The sequence below is a fragment of the Schistocerca nitens genome, chromosome 2 (assembly GCF_023898315.1).
Source record: "Schistocerca nitens isolate TAMUIC-IGC-003100 chromosome 2, iqSchNite1.1, whole genome shotgun sequence".
In the NCBI taxonomy this organism is placed as follows: Eukaryota; Metazoa; Arthropoda; class Insecta; order Orthoptera; family Acrididae; genus Schistocerca; species Schistocerca nitens.
In genome coordinates this window covers 505,718,483-505,731,778 of record NC_064615.1, presented here as the reverse complement: position 1 = coordinate 505,731,778, position 13,296 = coordinate 505,718,483, and the positions used below count along the sequence as shown (strand labels likewise).

The 13,296-nt window shown below is 43.5% G+C and overlaps 1 long non-coding RNA gene across 1 annotated transcript in view; it reads right to left on the bottom strand.

Annotated features, from left to right (window-relative positions):
- Positions 1-5,142, bottom strand: part of LOC126236483 (uncharacterized) — a 102,887-nt gene extending 97,745 nt beyond the window's left edge. Inside the window, exon 1 of the long non-coding RNA XR_007544922.1 lies at positions 4,770-5,142. This is a non-coding gene — a long non-coding RNA (uncharacterized LOC126236483). The remainder of the gene's footprint in view (positions 1-4,769) is intronic.
- Positions 5,143-13,296: the final 8,154 nt, after the last annotated feature.

The window sequence follows — 13,296 nt, the reverse complement described above, 5'->3', positions numbered from 1 at the left end:
AAATAAGTATGTGATCAGGCCCGCAGCTCGCCAACGGCTGCCCATACCTGCTCTAGAGCAGGGGTTCCCAAACCTTTACCCTGACGGAGCACTCTGAGAAACGTGGTTCTCGTATATAATACCTCATTTTTTTTGTTAATTTTTTTAAATGAAGAAAACTGGTTTTATTCAGTGATTGCTTCAACTTCAAATCAGACCTAGTAATATGAAATCATGATAAATATTTAAAAAATTAGCTAACATCGTCAACAGTCGAAAAAAACCTCCACATTACTAATAAATTTTTGCGGAGCACTTATTCATTTATCGTGGAACACCAGTGTTCTGCGGAATACAGTCTGGAAAACCCTTCTCTGATAACGCTCTGTAACCGGAGGCAACCAACATCATCATCTGTCTTTTTGCTTTCATCGGCGACCATCGTTCCCTTGCGTTAACAATGAATCTAAACACAAATTTTTATGAAATAATACATACTGCAGCACTCACTAGTTACTAACCTTTCATTAGCGCGATGCGTTTCGACAGCATGCTGCCATCATCAGGTGCATTTAGTTACTTTTACATTGTAATTAATATTGTGCATTTACAGTTACTGTTACACTGCAATTAATATGCAGTATTAATTACAATGAAAAGCAACCATAAATGCATCTAAAAATGGCGGTATGATGCTGAAATGCGCCGTGCTAATAAAATACTAGTAACAAGTGACTGTTGCAGTATACATTATTTCATATAAATCTTACAGTACAGTTGCAGCCCTCAAATAACAGCCATATAAAATGCATAAATTTCAGCCGAAGAAAAATATTTCATTTTTGCTCACAATAGGCCCTGAACAATCATTATTGTTTCAGAGATTCAGACTTACCGTATAAGTGAATGTTTATAATGACATAATAGAACACGTCTCGGAGCTCCCGTAGCTTCGCGCTACGTCACACTCGCGGCCGCAGCCGGAATGCACGCGCCATTGGCGATTCGAAGCACTCGAGACAAATTACGTGACGTGTTGCTCCGCGGAGTTAATTATAAATGTTTATTGGCGGACCTAGCTTATTTCTCTTCACTGTCACACTGTCCAGTCAGTCTAAACAAGGATCGCCAGCCTCGCTTATATCCGCGACTCACTGTTCAAATTCCACTACTCCAAAGTCCACCATTAAAAGCCCTGTAGCAAACCACCCACTCTAAGAAAGATTCCGAGATCCGATGATTGCACGGGAATATGTTAGCCGCTAACAGTTCCTACACCGCCTCTGACTTGCTCCTAACAACTCCTGCTGATAGTCTGCACACAATAAAACAGGAATACATGTCATACTCATCAGGCGAAGAACCACAAAAGAGCACCAGAGTCAGATTTCCAAGAAAATGAATGTAATTTATTGGCTTGAATGAAAACCTTTCCAAGTCCGATTCGTTCTGTAAACACCACTGTCCAGCTAGCTACCTGGCTCTCTGGCTGCCTGTTGCGCGCCTTCACATTCGCTAAAGGGTCAACTGAAGAATGGGATACAACCCGTCGGCTTTGACCAATGACGTCATAGTTTACTCATAGAGATTATTGTTTTTATTTTTGAGCCATAGATAATAAATCAGTTGTCTTATGTGGTGAGGCGTCATTATTGCAAATTGAAATAAATGAATGTATTTTTAAAAGACAGGGGTAGATATTGTGTACGATTTTTGTCGCTTTTATTATATTTAAATGATTTGTTGATTCCAAGTCATTCGGTACTTATTTTCATTCTTAGTGAGTATGAGGTATTTCGAAAGAATTGTTTTTCATTCTGGACAATTTTTCCTTTTTGATTTTCGTTCGTACCTATGGATTTATCTATTCCTGTGAATATGGAAGACTTGAAGCAGGGTTCGTCAACTGCTGTACGGAATACAAATTGTACAGTTGTTTTTCTTCGCCTTCGCTAGCAGTAGTGTTACCACGACGTTTTTCAGTCGATACTAGTACTATCAAAGGCGAAAAGAACGATTTACGAAAAGTGACCTATATGGGTCAACTGAAGAATAGGATACTAGTGCAGCAAAGACGAAAAATGCGACATGCGTATCATTGGCATTCTGTACCTCAGTTGAATTGCGAGGGTAGTATACTGTTCTTCAGTCGACCTATACAGACCAACTGAAGTACGGGATGCAAATCTTATATACGTAGCTATTTTTCACTGACTCGTGGTTCAGCTGAGGTCAGGATGCCAATGTTACATACGTCGATTTTTCCGCCTACGTTAGCATTAGTATGGTATTCTTCAGTTGACTTATGTAGGACATTGAAGTAAGAGATGCAAATTTTACGTACGTCAGTTTTTCAGTCTTCGCTAGTACTAGTATCAACTGAAGAAAAGATGTTAGTAGTAGCGGAGGCGAAAAAAGCAACACCTGTAAAATTTGTATCCCGTAATTCAACTGACATCTATAGGTAAACTGAAGAATAGGATACAGGTGCTAGCGAAGGCGGAAAGGTCGACGTACGTTAAATTTGTATCCCGTACTGCAGTTGACGTATACAGCTCAACTGAAGTTCAGGATACAATTCATATATGTCACAACTGACGCACTGCATCCTAATGTTACTTCTGTCCCATTTTTTTTCCCTTTCTTCTTTCCACTAGTATCGGACTCTTCAGTTGAGCTGCATAGGTCAGCTGAAGAATAGGATACTAGGACTCAAAAAAGCGATATACTTAATATTATGTTCGAAATATGAATGTTCGTGATATATATCTACTACCTGTTTTCTCTCTCCTGCATTCCTTTGTTTCTCAATATTCGTCTTTGCTGTTAGAAATGTGCAAAACTTCATCTCTGGTAACTTCTGATGTCATTAGTGAAAGCCGACGGGTTGTATCCCACTCTTCAGTAATCCCAAAACAGCTACACGCGCCTAAGCCACCGGAAATTTCAACGCGGAACCCAAGCCCGCGCACAAGAACACGCTTCAGCATCTCTCAGTTTTCCGTGCTGCAAGAAATTACTCAGTTGATCACGAAGGTGTCCCTTGTATCTGAAACACAGTAGGAGGACACCAGCTCCGCCCCTGAGAGCACACCACTTCCGAATCCCACCAGCGCCGTCAGCCGCCTAGTCGATATCGCGAGTTCCAGATCGCTACACGAAATTACGTAATATTCTGGAAATTCAGCCAATCGGAATCAGGCGCACAACGTTGGTATCTTCACTGGCGATATCCTGCTCCCACTTGAAGCGCTTCTCTAAGGTGCTGTTTCCAAAGGACTGTTACAAGTTTTATACTTTCGGGCATATCCGAAAGAACAGACACCATATCCATATAAGTATATAATTCCGGCAATACCGGCCATGACCTTCTTCTGTGCGAATGCACACATATTACCCGAACTCTCACAGGACTTGGTAAGAATGTCTTCCACGAGTAATGATTGTGTTGGGTAGGGACGCTACGAATGTAGTGTGTGGACATACAAGGTGAGAATGTGGGTCTCGCGGGAGGCGTGCGCGAGATAGCCCCTGCAGTCGCACTACTTTCTGTGCCCTCGGTGGCTCATATGGATGTTTGCCGGCACGGTAGCTGAGCGTGTTCGGTCAGAGGGTTAGCTGCCTTCTGTAATAAAAAACTGAGTGGAAGGATCAGCAAACGAACTTGACCGGATGTCATGTGACGTCCGCAACTACCAAATAAAACGATCAACAACGAATAAAAAAAATGGATAGAGCGTCTGCCATGTAAGCAGCAATCCCGGGTTCGAGTCCCGGTCGGGGCACACATTTTCACCTGTCCCCGTTGATATAAATCAACGCCCGTCAGCAGCTGAAGGTATTAATATATAATTCTAATTTGTTACAAGTTTCTCTCCAATGGGTATTGTAAACACCAGCCGTCGAAGGAAAGTCACTCGACATTGAGCCCGCGTGTGCCTAGACCACTACCCCCTTACTTGCAGAAAACAGATATGCAACAGCCGAAATTTATGGAATAATTTTATTACGCTACCACTTTCGGTGGCTCATTGGCACCCTCTTCAGCCCTCTATAGACGAAACGAGATACAGTATCCAGTCGTTTGTGGTTACTAAACGAACCACTATGTCAATCTGGTTTCCGTAGATACTTTCACAACAGACGTGGACACTTCACACATCTGACGTCGGTCGTTAAATGTGTGAAGTATCCACGATTAGTGTGAAAGTTGCCTTACTGAGCACAAGCGACTAGATGGCTCATCTCGTTTCGTGTGTAGGGGCCTGAGGATGGTGTCAATGAGGACGGAAACTGGTAGCGTAATAACATTTTTTCATAAATTTACGGTTGTTTCCTGCAAGTCATCGATCAGCGGTAGTAAAAAAAAAATGTTCAAATGTGTGTGAAATCTTATGGGACTTAACTGCTAAGGTCATCAGTCCCTAAGCTTACACACTATTTAACCTAAATTATCCTAAGGACAAATACACACACATGCCCGAGGGAGGACTCGAACCTCCGCCGGGACCAGCCGCACAGTCCATGACTGCAGCGCGTTAGACAGCGATCAGCGGTAGTCCCATTCTTCCATTTATACAAGTCAGAATTACAGAAACTATCCATTTAGGAGGGTTAGGGAATGACCGACCCATCAACTCGTGTCTGAAGAAAGCCTCCTTCTCCGTGAAACCGACTTCGGCGTAGACAGCATCCGCAGGAAGAGCACACAGTCATGGCGAGGAAATGAAGTGTTCCAGTGGTACAAAACTCACAGAATAAAAATAAAGAAATGAGACAAAATGACTTACTTTGAATATCACTGTTCCGTCGATGACAGTAGCGCAAAGGATTATCTTCTTTTCCTTCCGTGCCCGACCGTTGATTCAGTGTCGTATGTAGAGCTGCTTAAGAATCTCTTTGCAAGAGTTGCTTGCCATTATTCCTACTTAGTTTATCTGTGATCCATACAACTAATAAAAAGAAGTTTCAGAGGTGCCGCTGACCGACCACGGACCATCTCAACTAGCACTCTTAGGTTCATGGAACGCGCGGCAACCCTTCTTTTCGCGTAGTGTCGACCCGCAAGTAGTCGTGCAGTCGACTAATCAGTGTCACCAAAAACTCTCCGATGCTGCTGTACGTGGGGTGACTCGCGTTGCGTAGCAGCCAGACGGTGCCTGTTGCCAGAGGGGCAGCGCGCCGCTGATAGGCAACTGCGGCCGTGTAAACACCGCGAGGTCGCGACCGCCGGCGGTCCACGACCGCACTGGCGCTGTCCACTGCCCGGTGGCGTGGCGATAGCACTCGCACCCTGCGATTTCTCCTTTGCGTTCCATTCCTTCCATATATACTAAAAAAAATCACAGTACAAAGAAGGAGATGTGCGACATGGACGGAAGTTGGTAGGCGTGTTTCTATATCTGAAAGATGATATCTATTAAAATTTCGCACCAGTTGCTAAGTGACGCGCTGCAGTTTGCTTCAGATACGCGCTGCAACGGTCCTTTGAGACTGGACGTGGTGAGTTGATGTTAATCAAGGCTGCCTTTAAGGCGACAAAAACGCCATAATCAACACATCACCGGTTGCAACAAGTCGTGTAACAGGCCTACGAGAAACTGGATGTTCCTTCTGCGATACTGCAGAAACACTTGGAGGGAATGTAAGCACTGTAGGTGATTAATGGGAGCGGTGGTCACGAGAATGTACGGTCGCAAGAAGACGGGGCTCAGGGCGGTCACGTGGCACTACCGAGAGGGAAGACCATCGTGTTCGACGAATGGCTCTGGCGCATCGTACTGCATCTGCAGCAACAATTCGAGCGGCAGTTGGCATCAATGTTATGCAACGGACTGTTACAAATCTCTTACTTCAACGACATTTCCGAGACAGACGCCCTGTAGCGTGCCTGCCACTGACCCCGAACCACCGCCGTTTGCGATTTCAGTGGCGTCAAGCGAGAGCTAACTGGAGGGCAGGGTGGAGGCCTGTTGTGTTTTCTGATGAAAGTTGGTTCTGCATAGGGGCCCGTGATGGCCGTGTGTTGAGGATCCGCACTCAACCTGTCTGCGTGCTAAACACATTGGACCAACACTTGGAGTTATGGTCTGGGGCGCGATTTCGTATGACAGCATGAGCATGGTTATTCCACGCACCCTGACTGCAAATTTGTGCGTCAATCTGACGATTCGCCCTGTTGTGCTGCCATTCATAAATAGCATTCCATGGGGTATTTTCCAGCAGTATAAAGCTCCCTCACATACCGCTGTTGTAACTGAACATGCTCTACAGAATGTCGACTTGTTGCGTTGTCCTGCTGGGCCATCAGATCTAAATGGTTCAAATGGCTCTAAGCACTATGGGGCTTAACATCTGAGGTCATCAGTCCCCTATAACTTAGAACTACTTAAACCTAACTAACCTAAGGACATCACACACATCCATGCCCGAGGCAGGATTCGAACCTGCGACCGTAGCAGGCGCGTGGTTCCGGACTGAAGCGCCTAGAACCGCTCGACCACAGGGCCTACTCGATCACCAGATCTGTCTCCGATCGAGAACATGTGGGACATCATCGGACGACAACTCCAGCGTCATTCACAAACAGCATTGCCGTCCCTGTATTGACCGACCAACTGCAATAGGCATGGGACTCCATCGTTTGCATGCTTACATTCAACATTTTGGCGGTACACAGGTTATTAATGTACCAGCGTGTCACATTTGGAGTCGTTTATATCGCGGTTAAATTGGCCTGTGATCTTCTAATGTTAATTATTTAAATATGTTACCTAGACAAATGTATTCCCTAAATTTAATACTGTACATTAATTATATCTTCGTGTCGTGATTTTTTCCGTCATTTTTTTTTCTGCTTAAGCTGAGTCCAACGTTCCGTGGAGCATAGATCTCCAGTACCGGTGAGCAAAGAGATGCGGTCGAGGTAACCCTTTCCTTGTCTTTGTTAATTATCATCCGCATATGCTTGTAATCTAGTCAATGAAACTAAGTAAACTACATATATTTGGATGACCATAAGAGAGACTACGAAGAAAGTAAAAACGAGGGCAGGGCTGGAACACAAAATACGGCGCGCCCTTGCCGCATTTAAAGAACATCCCAGCCGTAGTCTGAAGTTACTATGGAAAACCACATACTTTCTAAGTGAGATATTTAGAAAGCACCAGCGTAAAATACCGGGAGTGAAAGGTTATCTACAACTTCAGCAGAAACCAGATTGCTGTTACAAAGAGTTGAAGGACATGAAAGGGAAGCAGTAATTGGGAAGCTAGCGAGACAGGGTTGTGGCCTATTCTCTGTGTTATGCAATCTGTGCATTGAACAAGCAGTGAAGAAAAGCAAGATGTTCGGAAAGCGAATTAAAGTTCAGCAAGAAGATATAAAAAATGTTAAGATTTCCTCGATGACACTGTAATTGTGTCAGGGATGGCTAAGAACTCGAAAGAACATTTAAAGGGAACGGACAGTGTCTTAAAACGTAGTTACAATACGAAAATCAACGAAAGAAAAGCAAGGGTAATGGAGTGCGGTGAAATTAAAAAATGAAATCCTAAAAGTAGGAGACGAGTTTTGCTATTTTGGTAGTAAAAGAACTGACGCAGTCCGAAGAAGAGAATTTCCGAACTGCACGCTGGAAATAACAAGAAGGTCGTTTCTGAAAAAGTGATTTGTTGACATCAAAGATAAATATCGCTGTTAGGAAGACTTTCCTGATGATATTTGTATGCTGTGTAAAAATGAAATGTGCATACGGCACTGTGGGCTAGGAGTCCCCTATGGAATTTTGGACACCTGTTGCAAGTCTTTTGATTTGACGCCATTTCGGCGACTTGCGCTTCGATGATGATGAAATGATAAGGGGGAAAACACACACACACACACACACACACACACACACACACACACACACACACACACACTGATCTGGCTGGGGAAATTCCCTGACCCAGCCGGTAATCGAACTCGCGGCCTCGTGAGCCGAGAGTCAGCAACGATAATCGTAAGGCCACGTTCTGGTCACCTATGGAATTTAGTCTTACAGGAAAGTGAAACATGGACGATAAACAGTCAAACAGAACGAGATTAGAGGTTTCTGGAAGATGGTACTATAGAAGAATGCTGAAGATTGGATGGGTAGATCTTATAACTAATGAACAGGTGCCGAACAGAGTCGAGAACAAAAGAAATTTATTCGTCGGTTTGACTAAAAGAAGAGTTCGGCTAATAGGACACATCCTGAGGCATCAAGAAATCGTCAGTTTAGTAATGAGGGTATTGTGGATGACGGTGGAGGGAGACCAAGGCTTGCATACAGTAGGTAGCTTCAAATGGCTGTACGTTGCAGTAGTTATACGGAGGTGAAGAGCCTGGCGTGGACTGATGAATCAAAGCAGTCTTCATAATGAGGGTCACAACAACAGCCATGCGAAAAGAAATATACTAGAAATAAGGCATTTTTAAACTTGGTTATTACCGGGGAAAATTAAATCTGGTATAAGATTTCCGTCTTTTCTGATAATCATTGCACTCTTATACTCACATGATTCCTTGACGCAATTCACTGGCGATCACGCCCCCCCCCCCCCCACCTTTCTCTGTATTAAGCCCTAATTGTCTACAATACATCAGACGCTATTCTATCCTCTCGCCAAGTCCGTAAAAGCCGAAAATAAATAAATATTTCTCATTCCATGTACATCGTATTTCTCTATTTCTATTCCCCTGCCAACGCCAAACAGCGCGTTCTAAATCTCTTTTCTTTCTTCCTGAGGTATCGCGTCATGTTTCACGATCTCGTCGTCAAAAGGCCTACAAACAGTAATAGAAAACGAAGACCTGATAGCACTTTCGCCAGAAAAATACTTTCCTTTGTTTATATCTTTCGCTGGATGTTTGAGAATGTAAAATGTTCCCTGCATCTCATGCAAATGTACAGATCATGACCATAATACCGGACATCAGGGTCGCTGCATACCTAAGCAAGTAACGACGTTTGATCGTCACATCCGCTGAGCGTTATGTCATCATTTTCCCACGCTATGCATCTTGATGGTTCGCGTGGGACAGGTCTTCTGCAGGCTGCTTCGCGGTAGCTGTTCCGCGTTCGTCTGCCCACTTTTGGATACTGAGCGCACCGCGGGCAAAAAAGACCTGTGACGTAATGAATCACTGGCAGCTACGGGTCGGCGCCATCTGGCGACGTGTTTACGCTGTTAAGTCACGCCCACCAAGAAAGCGGCGAGGAAGTGCAACGTGCCATTCGCTGCCGCCCACGAGTCTGCGATACGCTGTTGTTCTTGAATTTAAACCATTCAGTTCTTGTCAGCTCACCACCATTCACAAGTAATAATCAAAAACAATTGCGATTTATTCACTACGTCACATTCAGAAGTTCTTCTATGGAGTAGAAGCAGTTGTCAAGCAGTTATGATTCCATATCGTGTCTGAAGTTAATTTTATGCTCCATTAAATTCCTTCCGGCGATCGGCATATTGTCAAATATTTTTATCACTTGTAACTTACTATGCTGCATTAAGGCTGAGTGGTCCAGAGAGTATATCATTTCTCCTTACAGAATTATAGCTATGAATGTAACTCTCGTTTTCAAACTGTGAATGATTGTTAAAAGCTTCATAAGGGAGTAAACGTACTGTGAGGCAATTGTCAGTGTGCCGAACTGTTTAAAGAGCTGTCTACCATAGACTGTGGTGTGGACGACATATATTATTCGTATTACATGCTTCTGTGCAATAAACACTTTTTTTCCTCAATCCCAATTTAACCCAGAATATAATGCCACAGCCGGTCGGAGTGGCCGAGCGGTTCTAGGCGCTACAGTATGGAACCGCGCGACCGCTACGGTCGCTGGTTCGAATCCTGCCTCGGGCATGGATGTGTGTGATCTCCTTAGGTTAGTTAGGTTTAACTAGTTCTAAGTTCTAGGGGACTGATGACCTCAGCAGTTAAGTCCCATAGTGCTCAGAGCCATTTGAACCATCTTTTTATAATGCCATAACAATAGATGTTGCCGTATAACTAGCTCCTCATTGATTAACGGCATTTTCCTCATCCACCATAGTTTTGCTTCAGAATTTAATTCCTGTCGTCAGTCAAGAGCATAACATCAGCTAATGTGAAATACCAGAAAAAGAAAAGCAACCACTTAAGAGCTCTTTCATACGAAAATCATACTGGTGTTGGACAAACACGTTGTCTAATCAGTGTTTTAAACAATGCTCTTCGGCACGTGTGACGAACAGTTACGCAGATAAGCAGTAAAAATGTGTACTTGCTCATTACTTGGAATCCGAACAGTGTGCGGTATTTTCGTGGGTATTCGGGCATCAGGTTGTTTGTTTTAACTTGAGGCAACTAAATATCTAAAAAACTACGCATCCTGCGAAAAGTTAATATTAGTAAAAGGCACATCTGTCCGTGCTACAACTACCCACCTGCTAACCACCCTTCCTGCGTGTGCTGGGGTCAACTTTGTATTTTCAAATGGGAACCACCCATTTTTACCGCATGTTCGGATTGTACGCTAAAAGATACTTACGGGTTACTTACACCATTGTTTTACATTCGTGGTAGATGGAGTTGTGATCGACAAATATCATTACGAATGGACGCATTTCATTCTATATTTCATTTGCAATGCAAATGTAAACCTTTGTGTTATAGCGGTTGTTACTGACATTCGAAATTTACTTGAGCGTTGCAAACTTGATTGTACACTACAATATGGTTAGCCGTTTCAATGTCTGGTTAGAAACTACATTTGGCGTGATCCAGGAACAACGACATGGATGTAAAAGTTTTCTGTTCCCATCAGAATGTTTGATATCGGGGAGCCTCCCACCATTGGGGTGAGTGGTTTCGGTGGGTCCCCTTGACTCTCACTTTGGGATGCTTGATTTCGCTGAGCGTGTGTGTGTGTACACGATATCTGTGCATCCACGGCAGGTGCGCCTGTCACTATTATGTCACGGACATTTTACCTTATTGCAGTGGTTGCTGTCTGCATTCCGCCAGTAGCTGCGTCTGGTCCAGAGCGAGACTAGCGGTGGTTGGATTGGAAATAATCACCCTGATTGCGGGGTTCGAGGGCGCCCACAAAAATCAAATCTTCCGTCTGGTTTGGGGATTCTCCACAATCAGCCCCACAAGGAAGAGAAAACTACTTACCCTACAAGTAGCTTATTTGCCAGAAATGTCAATGTCTAGACATATTATTTGTACCGTATAATCACATTTGCAACACTCACAAGGGGAGGCCGCCAATTGTGAAATTCAGATTCGATTCATACTGCTCATAATAAAAGCTCATGGCCAGAGGTGTAATGTGGCAAAGCACCAAGAAGCACTTCTCAGCCGTTGTCGAGAAAATGGACAGTTAAAAGAAACCGCTGCGGTGAAATACTCTCTACGATTAACAATTTTCTACAGCGTCGTGGCGCAGCGGTAAGGGCTCGGGTTCGTAATCCGATCACCAGATCGAATCTCGCGCCATGCAACCTTTTATTTTTTTTTTTAGTATTTGTTTTTTGTAATTCAAATGTGTGTATACACACACACACACACACACACACACACACACACACACACACACACACATATATATATATATATATATATATATATATATATATATATATATATATATATATATATATAATTCCCGGCAATCTGTTGCAACAATTATGCATATAATAAGTTGTTGAAAGTCGTTTGTCGTGGAAAAAGTGGCGACTTCGAACATCATTATGTTTTCCGCAAACAAAGTTGTATTTCATAAATGTTATTAATTGTCCTCATAATGTTAACTACGTATAGTTAACGGAAGACGTAGAAACGATATTCCGAAACGAATACGTATAGCGTAAGCCAAACGTTCCAATTACAATAGAGACCCTACGAACACAAACTTGCTGTGGCAGGTATGAAATATAAACTCCGTTACTCGCTCGTTACACTTGAAGGACAGATGCTGAATGGGCCGAAACGAGCCGCCGCATAACAGTGTAGTTGCCTGCTAACTTCGAAAGAAGGTAGATGCGGTCCCTAGCGCAACTTATAACATCGTCGAAAATCGGTGCGGACGTGAGAGCTTTGGTACACCCTGTTAAACAAACGGAGAAATGGAGGCGGTACAATTGGAGAGCGATCCGCCTTCACCAACATGCATAAGCAATTCATTAATAGTTTATATATATATATATATATATATATATATATATATATATATATATATGAATTACAAAAAACTAATAATAAAAAGAATTGCATGGCGCGAGATTCGATCCGGCGATCTTCGGATTACGAACCCGAGCGCTTACCGCTACGCCACGACGCTGTAGAAAATTGTTAATCGTAGAGAGTATTTCACCGTATCGGTTTCTTTTAACTGTCGATTTTCTCGACAACGGCTGAGAAGTGCCTCTTGGTGCTTTGCCACATTACACCTCTGGCCATGAGCTTTTATTATGCGCAGTATGAATCGAATCTGAATTTCACAATTGGCGGCCTCCCCTTGTCAGTGCTAACCACTAGAATCAAAACGTTTACATTGACATTGCAAATGAAATGTAGAATCAAATGCGTCGGATCTTAATTGCAAAAACAGGCACTTCTTATATTTGTTGATTGGTGCAGCACTTACCACCAATGGGAAAAAATAATTCGAACAGCGATTATCTCGCCGAAATAAAGCGAGGAGAGTGAAGTATCACAATGGATGGCAGGTAAGCTGAAGAAGTGCGGAAGTAGTGGGGACTAGCGGAAATGAGTTGGCGAAAAATTTAACAGCAAACATGGGGACTACGAAGTCGCCGAAATGAAGGAACTCTACTAGCATGGAAGCAAAGTAACACACGACGGGTGAAGCGAGGTGGATATAAGAAGCAGACTAGCACAGGCAGGGAGGTCGGTCCTCGCTAGAAGAAGGCATTAATTTGAGGAAGGAATTCTGAGAAGAAGACACTCGGAACTGTTTGAGATGTGAAACTACAGAAGGATTTTGAAAATGAGGTGGACTAATAGGATAAGAAATCTGGAGGTTCCCTGCAGAATCGGCGAGGAGAGGAACATGTAGCAACGATTGACAGGAATAAGGTACGGGATCTACTTCTATATCTACACATATACTCCTCTAGACACCAAGCGGTGTGTGGCGGAGGGCACAATTCTGGCCAAAGTCATATTTCCCCTCCTCTGTCCCACTCGCGGATCGCGCAAAGGTAAAACGACTGTCTGAACGCTTCAGTACGAGCTCTTATTTCCCTTATCTTTGAATGATGATCATTGCGCGATCTGAAA